This window comes from Pleurodeles waltl, chromosome 8 (assembly GCF_031143425.1).
Source record: "Pleurodeles waltl isolate 20211129_DDA chromosome 8, aPleWal1.hap1.20221129, whole genome shotgun sequence".
Classification (NCBI taxonomy): Eukaryota; Metazoa; Chordata; class Amphibia; order Caudata; family Salamandridae; genus Pleurodeles; species Pleurodeles waltl.
The window spans coordinates 1,271,743,296-1,271,756,953 of record NC_090447.1 but is presented as its reverse complement, the minus strand read 5'-3'; the positions used below and the strand labels follow the sequence as shown (position 1 = coordinate 1,271,756,953).

Sequence of the window (13,658 nt, the reverse complement as noted above, 5' to 3'; positions counted from 1 at the left end):
GTGGGTGAATGGATGGCAGAATAGATGGTTGGATAGATGGACGGACCAATGGATAGCAGAGTGTATGGCTGGATGGACAGATGAACGGCAGTGTTTATGAATGGATGGTCTAGGGATAAACTGAAGGATGGATGAAAGAATTAATGGACAACAGAATGTAAAGGTGAAATAGTGGATATCGGTGGATGGATAAAAGAGTGAAAGGATGAATGGATAGATGCTCGGATGGAAGAGACAAGGGAGTTGTAAGGTAGGGTTGGGCTCATTTGATTTGCTAGCTTTGTGCCATCACAGGTTTGGTTCAAAGTGGGGGGGGGGGGCGGTTTGTTTAAACTTCCGGCTACTCCCTTGATTGTCAATGTGGACGTGTAACTACAGTGCTGAAAGAATATTACATACACATAAAATCAATAGACAGTGTCAATAGTACTAGTTACCAGTGGCTCAGACATTCCCAGGACCTGAGCAAAGACCGCAAGCAACAATGTGCTGTCTCTTATGTTTTCTCAATCGCTAGGAAGGATTACACACATCATTCTTAATCTTTGCTCAGGTGTTTATTTTATGGAGATGATATTTGGTATAACTAGTTCACTGTATCCCATTCATTACTGAAACCTGACTTTACTAATGCTGACATATCATGAAAAGAGGTTTAGCCCAGGAAAACCACTAAATATGTTTGCACTGAGCTAAAACTTGATAATAAAAATAAAAAGGGCCATAAAAGTCTAGATTAATCATTCTGACAAGGACTGTGACTGCTACCTGAGTAGGGTTTCACCCCTCTCAACTAGTAACCCACTTTATTACAACTTGGGTGTCTCAGAGACATTATTTAGGGAAATTGTTACCCCACTCTTTCGATATGTTACCCCTAGCATGGCACTGCATCCCATGTGACAAGATTAATTAAGTTAGGTCTAGCAATTAAAAGCCACACTCTTAAGAGATATCATAACATTCTGAAGTTTCTTCTTCATGACGTTTTCCTATCCCCAAGGCAACAAAAAGATGGCCTTTTGGGAACAAAAAGTAAAACAATGAGTCAATGTTTGACGCCAACCTGTGGTCAATGCTTGGGTGATCACACTTCTGCTATCCTAAGCATTTTAGTGAATTCACTCCCATACCTTAAATAATTTCTTCGCCACAGTGTAAATAAGTGAAAAGATAGTCAGACAATGTCTGAAGATATCAGAGATTTGTCATGCAGACCACCTACATGGGTGAAGCCTGTTCTTGCATAAATACGAAAAATGGAAGGAACAAGAGTGGGATCAGCTTCAGAGGAGCGCCAGTATGCAAATCTGGAAATAATAATTTGCTGGTGATACAAGAATGGCCTATAGTGTGAACCCTTAAAAGCAGCAGTGGCAATGATATGATAAGCAGCATCGTCGCACAGCCCTGCCCCAGAGTACTCAAACAGGATGGAAGAAATAAAACCCAAAGACTTTAAAATGAACCTTAGACTCAGTGGAAGTGCAAGACCTTTAAAAATAAATTATTCGATTTGCCTGTTTTGTTCTGGAGAAACTGGGACAAGATGTACTAGACGTTTTTAAGGTCGCAAGCAGTCAAGATGTTGCAATAACTTTTTTGAAATGTAATGAAGTCATTTTGGGAGTCAGGCAATTTTTACTCATGACTCATGAAATGGATTTGCAGCTATATACTGAACTCGCTATTTGAAAAAGGATGTTTCAGGCATCCCTACCAAACAGCGATTTGTTATGAGAAGCAAAGTTTGCAAAAAAGACTGACTCTTGAGTTGGGATGATGAGGCATTTGTAGAAGGGAAGGGTTCGCAAAGGTTTTGCACAAAGAGATAGTTTGACAGTGAGTTGAGGTCATAGAGTTGCACCTGGGGGAACTCGCACCCAGAGTCTGTTGAGGCAAGTACAAGGCATTTTAATGTTTTTAGGGAGTCCTGTTTGGCATCACTTGCACATCTTAACGGTGATCCTCAGATTGATGGGTTCCGACCTTTCTGGAGGTTTGTGTGCGACCACCAAAGCAATCCTTGAAGATGAGATGCTGGGAGTGGTAGAAAAAGTAACAATGCTACTTTCAGGAGTTAAAATAGCTTGAAGTACCTCTGGCGTTAAAATAGTTTGAAGTACCTCTTACTGTGTCCAGCAACATGCTCCTTTACGAGCTTGTTGGGGGCCCAAGAGCCAACCCCCTCTTGCAAATAGTGCTCAGAGTAGTATTGAATGTGATGATGTCAGGCGAGTCAGTTGTCTACCAGACACTGCACTGTTTCTGTATCTGTACTGACTTCATTGCACTTATTTACGTTCTTGGTAGTGCATTATGCAGCTACAACAGTCTTAATCACTGCAAGATGCACATTCGATTTGTGGCATTATTTTTAGGTCTGGCGTTAGAAAAAACTTTTTCATTTGACTAAAATTATATACACAATGAATGAATGAATGATTGGTTACTTGTATAGAGCAAGTGCTACTCTCAATAGAGTGACAAGTGCCACTCTCATATAGGGAACCCTGAGATATCAGGGTTCCCTATGTGATCGTGTTAGAGCAAAAGTGATGATCTCTGAGTTAGATGAGAGACAGGCAAAGTGTGTACAGTGCCGGGAAGAGTCAGGTTTTGAGATCTTTTAAAAAAAAAAATGTTTGGTCTCGATGAACCGGAGACATGTGGGTGTAGGTTCCAGTCTTTAGCCCATAACACCATGAGGGATCTTCCTCCTCTAGTTTAAGTATGTAAGAAGGGGGCCTTAAAAGGTTCGCTTCAGAGGATCTCAACACTCTCTGAGTCTTGCACCGGCAGAACCGGGAGGTAATCCATTTGGGTTCCGAGTTGTTAAAGGCTCTGAAAACTAGTCATAAGCGCTTAATTCTTTTATGAATGGGAAGCCAATGTAGATTATTCAGGGCGGCTAAGACAGAGATCCATTTAGGGAGTTGCAGCACCAATTTAGCAGCAGCAGTTTGAACCATCTGAAGCTTGTGAAGCTTGGAGCAGCCTACATAGAAGCTATTACAATAATCCAATCTTGAGGTGATTAAAGCAAGTGCGATGCTCCTCTTAGCAGCAAAAGGTAGAAATTGAAAGAATTACTCGAGGGACTTGGCTAAGCTAAAGCGCATTTCTGCCACTGCAAGAGCTTGAGGATAGAAAGAGAGTGCCAAGTCAAACTTCACTCCAAGAGTTTTTGCAACTTCTACAGTGGCTGGTGGAAAAGGTACCCACTTCGGCCACCATTGAGCAGTAATGATGAATTCGATTTCCAGAAAAGTAAGATTTCAGTTATATCAGTGTTGCATTTTAGGCAGTTGTTTTGCATTCAATAAATATCGGAAAGACAATTTTGAAAATTCAATTTGGCAATCATTGATGTTTAAGTGTGTCATCTGCATGAGAAGTTATCTTAATTCCATTTGAAGTGATTAAATCAATGAGGGGAGCCATGTAAATATTAAAGAGAGCGGGAATAAGGGAAGGGCCCTGAGAAACTGCCATGATTACTGTGTGTCTCCTCTTGGTCAAAAAGGATTTGATCCAAGCTAAGGCTTTATGTAAGATGCCATTGGTTTCAATTCTCTGACAAAGAATTTGGTGGAAAATGGTGTTGAACACCGAAGAGAGATCCAACAATATAAACACTGTGTTATTCCCTGCATTGAGCTTCATTTTTATAATTCCTATAGCCTTTAGTAGGGCTGATTCTATAGAATGCTTAGGTCTGAAGACAGATCATTGAAAATGAAAAGCATTAGAGTTTTCAAGGAAGGTGATCAGCTGGTGATTTACTAGTTTTTCAAGCAATAATTTTAAAACTGGAATTAGGGAAATTGGTCTAAGGTTTATCGGAATGTTAGGGCCTGGGAAAGGCTTTTTCTAAAGAGGTTTTACAAGTGTGAGTTTCCACATGGAAGGAACGTCTGTTGTAGCTAGGGACAGATTAAGGATCTCATCAATGACTGGATTAACAATATCAATGGCAGCATGAAGTAGCGAAGGTAGGCAGGGATCATGTGGAGAGCCAGATTGACATGCAAGTATGGCCTGACACGATTGGAAAAAGGAGATTTCCTGCAATGTAGTCAGCCTAGTCTGAGCGGTATTATTAGGGCTACATGAACCCAATGTAACTAGCAGATCAATAGTGGAGATGAAGGTGAAACCCTGTTGTGTCATCTGAATCTTATTCTCAAAGTAAACAGAGATCTGGTCACATAAACTCTGAGAGGGAGGAATCTCTCAAGAGAGAGCTTTCGGTTGCAAATAAACTTTTGAGATTTTAAAGATGGTTTTAGGGTCATATGGAGCCACCCCAATTTGAGTGGCAAAATAAGATTTATTTGTCTCTGTCATTTGCTTACCATACAATTTATGTTCCTCTCTGAGTTGGGATAGGTCATCTGGTTTATAGGCACTTGCACTGTTTACATTTGAGCTTTTGTGCTGCCAAGGCTGGAGAAAACGAGGGTGCAGAGTGTTTTGACCCACAAACGGTAATGCAAACCTGTGGTGCAAGTTCATTAGCAGTGTTAGACAGCCATGAATTGAAGGAAATAAGGTCTTCAATTAATTACAGTAGGGATGGTGAAGGCAAAATGAGAGCAAAGTTTGGGGTTAGTCTTCATGGATCCCCATTTTCATAAAATGATCACTGTTCCATTTTTTTACTGCTGGAAAGATTTCAGGGGGAATGCTCATAAGTGTGAATAGAATCAGATACAACCAGGATTGCATGAGGGGTTATACAAGAACTAAGGATGATTAGTTGGAGCATATCCCATCAAGAGTATGCTACACCACATGGGTAGGAACTAAAATAAGCTGAGGGAGGCCCATAATCTTTGAAATATCTAACAAATTGGACAGTTCTGAGTTGCCCGGGCTGTTGAAATGAATTTTGAAATTGCCCAAAATCATAAAATTAGTGTGAAGAAGTCAAAAGGGGGCAAGTGCCTTTTCAAGATTAGAAAAGATGGTCCTGGCCCCAGAGGGCGGTATAAGAGGCAACCGGAGAAAGAATAAGATAAGGTGATTTTAAAGCAAAATCCCAGGCTTCCTGCTCCTTTGAGTGTGTCAGTGTTGAAAGAGTTGCACTGAAAAATGTCTTTAAAGATGATGGCTACTCCTCCACCTTGGCCTTGTTCTTGGCAATCTATTTATTTTCACAAGCTTTCGGCCAGCCCTCTTCCTCCATTTGTCGATTACTGTGTAATTTGCATTTTCCTGACACACACTAGAGAATAGCCCATAATTATGGCAACATGTGCCTTTTAAGACAAAAATATTTTTTGTTTTTAGCAAACCACTTGTGTTCTTTCATATTGGGAAGAACCTGACAGCTCACCCAACAATATTTTTTCAACAAAAAAAATATAAAAAAATGAAAAATGTCAATTGTTTGTTGCTTGCTGCATCCTGGACATTTGCTACACTAAGCCTGTAACATCAAAAGTGCCTGTTACATTAAGTATCATTTTAAGTTAAAAGTCCCTTTTTCATCATCAATGCAATGTAAAATCTACTTCTTACACTAAGGTCCTCATTACAACTTAGGGTATTTTTCAAAGACCGCCGAAGCCGCGGGCACCATCATACCGCCAGTTCTGACGCATGATTGCCGCCCTATTAGGAGTTTTGCGCTGGGCCAGTGGATGAAAACAGCATTTCCACCCGCTGGGCCAGCGGAAATCTCACCACAGCATTGAAGCCGGCTTGTAATCAAGCCGACGGCAATGTTGAAGTGCGACGGGTGCAGCAGAACCCGTCGCGCATTTCACTGCCCGTAATTCGGTCAGTGAAATGCACGATGGGGCTGTGCATGGGCAGGGCCAAGTACATGGGCAGTACACCCCCGGACGCCCCCATTCCACCAGCCTTTCCATGGCGGTGTTTACCACCATGGAAAGACTGGCAGATGGGGACTTTTAATCCCCAGGGCATCGCTGCTTGCAGCGCTGCCCTGGCAGATTACAACCGCCGGACTGCCAGGCTGCAAGCTGGCTGCAGCCTGGCGGTGTCGGTGGTATAACCGTGGAGAATCAGTAAGGGTCATAATGGGGCGGTCGGACCCCCCTGTCTGAGGCGGACTGACCGCCATTGCGAGGCTGGTGGTCTTAAGACTGCTAACCTTGTAATGAGGGCCTGAGTCTCTTTGTCACACCTAGCCTGTTTGCTACATCATGCCTGTTTGTGACATCATGCTTTCATGTCATGTCATGCCTGTTTGTTACAGCATGTCTGTTAGAAATGGGGTCTCTGGTTGGTAATCAGTTTGCACTGTGTCCAAGCAGGGACCCTCCCTTTAGTCAGGGCAATGGAGATGCACACACAGATAACCCCTGCTGACCCCGTTGGAAGCTTGGCACAAGCAGTCAGGCTTATCTCAAAGGCCATGTGTAAAGTATTTGAACCAACACACACAGTAATACAGTGAAAACACTACAGAATGGATACCACACCAGTTTAGACAAATAGGCAATATTTATCTAGATCAAACAAGGCCACAATGACAAAAATCCAACATGTGTGATAAATAGGTTCAGGAGACTCCAGGGAAATGAAGTAGGTCCTTTTATTTGAACATCCCATCCACCATCAAGCAAGTGCAACAGCTCCCTTTACTCTGATCTTCATCTCCATGGCAGCATTTCACATTCTACTATTATGTCATGGATGACCTCAGCCCAAGGAAAGCTAGTGAGCATTCCAATCAGGCTGAACTCATCCAAAGCCTATACCACACATCTTCCCTCTTAACATTGAATAATGACAAAGAAATAAAACAAAACAATTCTTACTTCCCCTTAACTTTAACTACTCTATTAAGATTCCATATTCTGCCATCCTTAATCTTGACAGCATTTCTAAACAGTTTGATAACTTCAAATGGTCCTAAAAAGTTTCTTTCACTTTTACACTAAGTTGTTTTCCTCACCATAACACGATCTCCAACCTTTACATCAAAAGGATGTGCGCCTCTCTTATCATCAAAGTATTCTTTCCTTTTTTGCACACAGACTTTCTCAAAATCATTCTCTTCCCCCATGAGACTCTTACATTCCAGAGCATCCTTACTCCAATACACCCAGGCAGGCGAGAGAGAGGTATTAGCTTTCCGACCTCTGAAAAGGTCAAAGAGGACCTTCCCGGTAGTGGAATGAGGTGTGACTCTGTAAGCATAAAGAAACTTTTTCAAACCTTCTTTCCAGTCTCTGTTCGACTCAACCTCCAACTGAATACACTCCTTCACACACCTGTTGAATCTCTCTACAGTACCATTACCTTCTGGATGATACAGAGAACACTTTCTATGCTTAATCCCACATTTTTGTAAAAACTCTTCCATTTCTTTTGATACAAACTGTGGTCCATTGTCAGTCACTATAGCTTCAGGGATACCTTCGCGACCAAAAACATCCTTAAAAAAGTCAATAATTCTTCTAGACTCAGTGGAACCATATATACCAATTTCCGCCCACCTTGAGAATTGATCAATCAAAATGATCAAATAATTCGAAGAACCTCTCCCACCTATGGGTCCAACAATATCTACTGCCACTACTTCCCAAGGTTTTCGCGGCATATCCCTTATGCACATAGGAGGAACCCTAGTCTTGTAAATCTTGTCACTGCAACAACAGTCTGTGCAGTCCCTCACAAATCTTTCAACCATCAAATCCATTCCCGGTGACCAATAATCTAACCGAATCCTTGCCTTCGTCCTGCTCATACCTTGGTGTCCCTCATGTCCTAGCTCAATAATTTTGTTCCTTAATTCTGTAGGGACAACTAACCTCAGACCACGTAAGAGGATACCATCTTCCATTGACAATTCATCTTTCACCCTCCAGAAACTCACCAGATCCTTGTCCTGTTTAACCTCAAACCTCCAACCACATTTTATCTGTTCACACACACGTTGTAAAATCTTATCCTCACCCACAACTCTTACCCACTCATCTTGTTCTATCACACTTCCAGTAATCATGCACACAGAGATATTACGTTGTATCCCTTTCTCAGGAAGCTCTTCAACTTCCGAACTCAGTCTGGAAAGGCAGTCTGCAACTTTATTATATGACCCAGGAACGTAGTTGTTAGAAATGGGGTTTTTGGTTGGCAGTCAGGTTACCCCCTGTCCAAGCAAAAGCCCTCACTCTAGTCAGGGTAAGTCACACACAATCCAAAATCAGCCTGTGCTCACCCTCCGGTAGCTTGGCACGAGCAGTCAGGCTTAACTTAGAAGGCAATGTGTAAAGCATTTGTGCAATAAATCATACAACACCATAGTATAACACCACAAAAATACACCACACAGTGTTTAGAAAAATATAGAATATTTATCTGGATAATTGTAGGTCAAAACGATCAAAGTTGCAATACGAATTTGTAAAGATATCACTGAAAAGTGATATTAAGAGTCTTTAAGTCTTTAAAAAGCAATAAAGTGTCTTTCAAGCACAGAGTACCTGGTTTCTGGTGGGAAATCTCCTCAGAGGGCCACAGGAGAAGAGATGCGTGGAAAAAGGGGTGTGTGCGTCGTTTTCCGCTCAGCACACACAGACTTGCGTCGTTCTTTTCCACGCGGGGAAGTCGGGCGTCGTTTTCCGGCGCGCAGACAGTCTCTTTTTGTGGATCGCGAGGATTACCAGATGTCCCGGGTCTGTGCGTGGATTCTCCTGCTTATTTTCCGGCTGCGCGTCGTTCTGCGGGGCTGCGCGTCGAAGTTTCGATCTCACGGTAGGCGTCGCGTCGATTTCTCCTTGGAAGTCGGGCGGCGTTGTCCTTGCGAGGCCGTGCGTCGAAATTTTGGTCTCACGGCAGGCATCGCGTCGATTTCTCCTTGGAAGTCGGGCGGCGTTGTCCTTGCGAGGCCGTGCGTCAAAGTTTCGCACTCACGGTAGGCGTCGCGTCGATTTCTCCTTGGAAGTCGGGCGGCTTTGTCCTTGCGAGGTTGTGCGTCGAAGTCTCGATCGTCCCGAGGGCGTCGCGTTGATCAGCGTCGGTGTGCGGCGTTTTTCTCGCCGCGAAACAAGCTGTGCGTCGAAATTTTCGGCGCACGGAGCGTCCACGTGAAAGGAAGAAGTCTTTTTGGTCCTGAGACTTCAAGGAACAGGAGGCAAGCTCTATCCAAGCCCTTGGAGAGCACTTTCACAGCCAGACAAGAGTTCAGCAAGGCAGCAGGGCAACAGCAAGACAGCAGTCCTTTGGAGAAAGCAGACAGGTGAGTCCTTTGAGCAGCCAGGCAGTTCTTCTTGGCAGGAGGTAGTTTCTGGTTCAGGTTTCTTCTCCAGCAAGTGTCTAGTGAGGTAGGGCAGAGGCCCTGTTTTATACTAAGTTGTGCCTTTGAAGTGGGGGTGACTTCAAAGAGTCTCTAAGAAATGCACCAAGTTCCCTTTCAGTTCAATCCTGTCTGCCAGAGTCCCAGTAGGGGGTGTGGCAGTCCTTTGTGTGAGGGCAGGCCCTCCACCCTCCCAGCCCAGGAAGACCCATTCAAAATGCAGATGTATGCAAGTGAGGCTGAGTACCCTGTGTTTGGGGTGTGTCTGAGTGAATGCACAAGGAGCTGTCAACTAAACCTAGCCAGACGTGGATTGAAGGGCACAACAAGTTTTTAGTGCAAAGAAATGCTCACTTTCTAAAAGTGGCATTTCTAGAATAGTAATATTAAATCCGACTTCACCAGTCAGCAGGATTTTATATTACCATTCTGGCCATACCAAATATGACCTTCCTGCTCCTTTCAGATCAGCAGCTGCCACTTCAACAGTGTATGAGGGCAGCCCCAATGTTAGCCTATGAAGGGAGCAGGCCTCACAGTAGTGTAAAAACGAATTTAGGAGTTTTACACTACCAGGACATATAACTACACAGGTACATGTCCTGCCTTTTACCTACACAGCACCCTGCTCTAGGGGTTACCTAGGGCACACATTAGGGATGACTCATATGTAGAAAAAGGGGATTTCTAGGCTTGGCAAGTACTTTTAAATGCCAAGTCGAAGTGGCAGTGAAACTGCACACACAGGCCTGGCAATGGCAGGCCTGAGACAAGGTTAAGGGGCTACTGAGGTGGGTGGCACAACCAGTGCTGCAGGCCCACTAGTAGCATTTAATCTACATGCCCTAGGCACATGTAGTGCACTCTAATAGGGACTTATAGGTAAATTAAATAGTCAATCATGGATAAACCAATCAATAGTACAATTTACACAGAGAGCATATGCACTTTAGCACTGGTTAGCAGTGGTAAAGTGCTCAGAGGTCAAAAACCAACAACAACAGGTCAGAAAAAATAGGAGGAAGGAGGCAAAAAGTTTGGGGATGTCCCTGTCAAAAAGCCAGGTCCAACAGTAGTGTACTGTATAATCATCATCCTGAAGACTGACCACCCATCTGCTAATTCTACTGGAGATCAAATCTAGACCTTTTTTCATAAACACCTCTACCAGAGGTTTGTGGTCAGTAAATATTTCAAATTCTTTACCCCACACAAAATTTCTTAACTTATTGATCGCCCAAAACACACATAACGCCTCTTTCTCTATAGTGGAGTAGTTGATCTCTGCTCCTCTTAAAGTCCTTAAACAGAACACTATGGGCTTAAGAATTCCATCATCCACATACTGTAATAACACTGCCCCCAATCCAGTCTCACAAGCATCAGTCATAATTACACATTTCTTGTTGGGATTAAAATATTTCAATGACCCAATTGAAGACAACTCTGCTTTGATCTCATCAAACTCTCTCTGACATTCATTGTCCCACACAAACTCAGAATTTTTCTTAACTAATTTTCGCATGCAGAGTGTCTTAGATGCTAAGTTAGGAAGAAATTTAGCATGAAATTCTAACATTCCCAAAAATTATAACAATTCTTCCTTTTTCTCCGGAGCACGCAGGTTCATTATACTCTTCACTAATTCTGCCTTGGGACATAATCCATCTGCAGTGATCTTATGTCCAAGATATTCAACTTCTGTTTTCCCAAACGAACATTTTTTAGGCTTTATAGTCAGACCATGCTCTCTGAGTATACTTAAAACATTTTTAACTCTCAAGTTATGTTCATCTTCACTCCTTCCATGTATCAAAATGTCGTCTTGATAACACTTAACACCAGCTTCCGAACCAAATAAGTTATACATGAGATGTTGAAATACAGCAGCCGCTGAGACTGGCCCAAATGGCATTCTTATGAACCTGAATGTTCCAAACGGAGTGATGAAGGTGGTATAATTTCGCAAATCTGGATGCAATTTGATTTGATGGTAAGCAGAGGTTAAGTCAATTTTACTAAAATATTTTTAACCTGACAGCATTGTGACCCTCTCCGTGATGTTAGGTAAGGGAAATTGATCGCTGACCACACATTTATTGAGGTTCCTCAAATCTATGCATAACCTTAACTCTCCTGTCGGCTTCCTTGCTACTACAATCGGAGAAATCCATTCGGCTGACTCGACCGGCTCAATGATACCTTCATCACAAAGTCTTTTAATCTCTTTCTCTCCATCTTCTTTTAAGGAGATGGGAATAGGACGAACTTTCGAAGCTACAGGAATGGAGCCTTTTTTTAATTTTATTTGATGAGAATACTTCTTTAGACATCCTAACTTCCCACTAAAAACTTCCCTGAACTCTTCAATCAACTGGGGTAGAAGTAAATCCTTCTGTACCTGCAACTCATCAATACGATGTTGATAATTATCATAATCTTCCTTAATCATGACAGGCGAAGGTGAATTTGGATCCAGTATGACTCTCAGCTCTCTCTGATGAGGCCAGCTCAGAACACTATTGCCCTTCACAGGTACATAGACTTTTTCATAGATGGTGTTCTTCTGGAAGGTGATCTCAGTCTCAAAATAACCTCTGAGATCAATAGTCTGACCACCATAGCCACCTGGAACAATATCTGGATCTTTTAGCGCAACCTTGTGACTAAGTTGTTCATCAAAAACCTTGTTTGATATAAGAGTTAACCAGGCCCGAGTCAAATAACATTTCAATAGACACACCAAGAATGGTCACAACGTCCTTAGGATGTTTTTTCTTTTCAACACCCACGGAGACCATCAATATACAGTCTTCAACTACCTTCACCGATGCCTGACTCTTAGGAGATCTGCAACATTTGGCTAAATTTCCTTTTTTGTTGCAAAATCTGCAAATTGAGTTCACCGCAGGGCACTTTTTATAAGATGCAAAATGTCCAGTGTTCCCACAACGGAAACATTTAGTATCTTTGTATCGTGTCACCATAGTAAGATCTCCTTTGCCCTCCTCACATTCTAGGGTGTAATTTTTTGTGGCATTTGTTTCTTTTTTTGTAGAGATTTTGTTCACATCAGCTTTTTCCACTTTTTTTTCTTTCTCTAGTTCATCAACACACGCCATAGTATGCTCCACACTTTTAGCTAGAACAATCACCTCCTGTAAAGTTGGATCATCTTTGCTCCATAATTTTTGCCTGATTTTATCGCTTGAACATTTCAACATGAACTGATCACGGATCCTTTCTTCTGTCGTGCTCCCAAATTTACATGTCGATGCAAGTTTTCTAAGTGCAGTAACATATTCTTCAATATTTTCACCAGGCCTTTGCTCCCTCATGCCAAAATGAAAACGCTCCAAAATGGTACTTATTTTAGGTAGAAAATGTAGATCAAGTTTTCTTAAACACATTTCAAACTCATTGAGATCTGTGACATCTTCGCTAGGATCTGGCAGATTTTCAAATATCTCTTGGCCTTCACAACCCAAGCAATGCATTAACAGTGCTGTTTTCCTCTCACTGGATAAATTTGTTCCACATACTCTAGAATAGTGCAAAAATGATTTTTTCCACTTGGACCACTTTATAGGTGGTTCACCGGGTGAAGTTAAGAAGAAGGGTGGTGGCGGTATGCTCTGCATACTTAAATTTTCTTGTTGTCTGTAGAAAGCTTTAAATGGAACCACAATATTTTAAAGTCAAGTGTTCAAATGTCTAGTTGATATAAGTATTTAATTTTGCCTTGCAGAACATCAAGTATTACGATTTATTATGTATCCAATTATTAGTTTTCAAAGTCTATAGTTGTAACAACAGACTTGATTCAATTGACTAAGGATTCGGTTGTTTGTTTGTTTAGAAACGAAAAATCTGCACGCTCGTAATGAAAAGCATGTGAAATCCGACACAGTATAACCGTGCTGGGGCACGAGAAGGTGAAATGTACACACTCAAATTCAATAGAGAGTTAAATCCAAACAGTACAACTCGCGCCGGGAGCGCGAGAACCCGAAACACACACGCTCGTAATGAAGAGGGCGTGAAATCCACACTGTACAACTCGCGCTGGGAGCGCGAGAAGTACGCACGAGCTTTGTTTGCCGACTTGCGTTCGGTTCACGAGGAGTAGAGCAATTGTATGCGCGTTTGAAGTAAGCGCGTGCTAATGTTCACAAGGAAAAAACGTTGAAGCAAGGCTAAATAATCGGTGAATAAAACGTTTAAAAAAAAAAAAAAAGAAAGTACCTTCAAGTCCAGACAGAGCATAAAACTGTTCACAGCCACCAGAAAGCAGCCACCTGTGATGGAAATTATGAAATTTCAAGATCTTCACACGTAGAAATATATCACAGCCAGAGTTTTCCAAACAGGATTTTTCTTG

General features: G+C 42.2%; 1 protein-coding gene across 1 annotated transcript in view; it reads right to left on the bottom strand.

Moving 5' to 3' along the window:
- Nucleotides 1–13,658, bottom strand: part of FLT3 (fms related receptor tyrosine kinase 3) — a 519,185-nt gene that overhangs the window by 99,430 nt on the left and 406,097 nt on the right. The window lies entirely within an intron of this gene.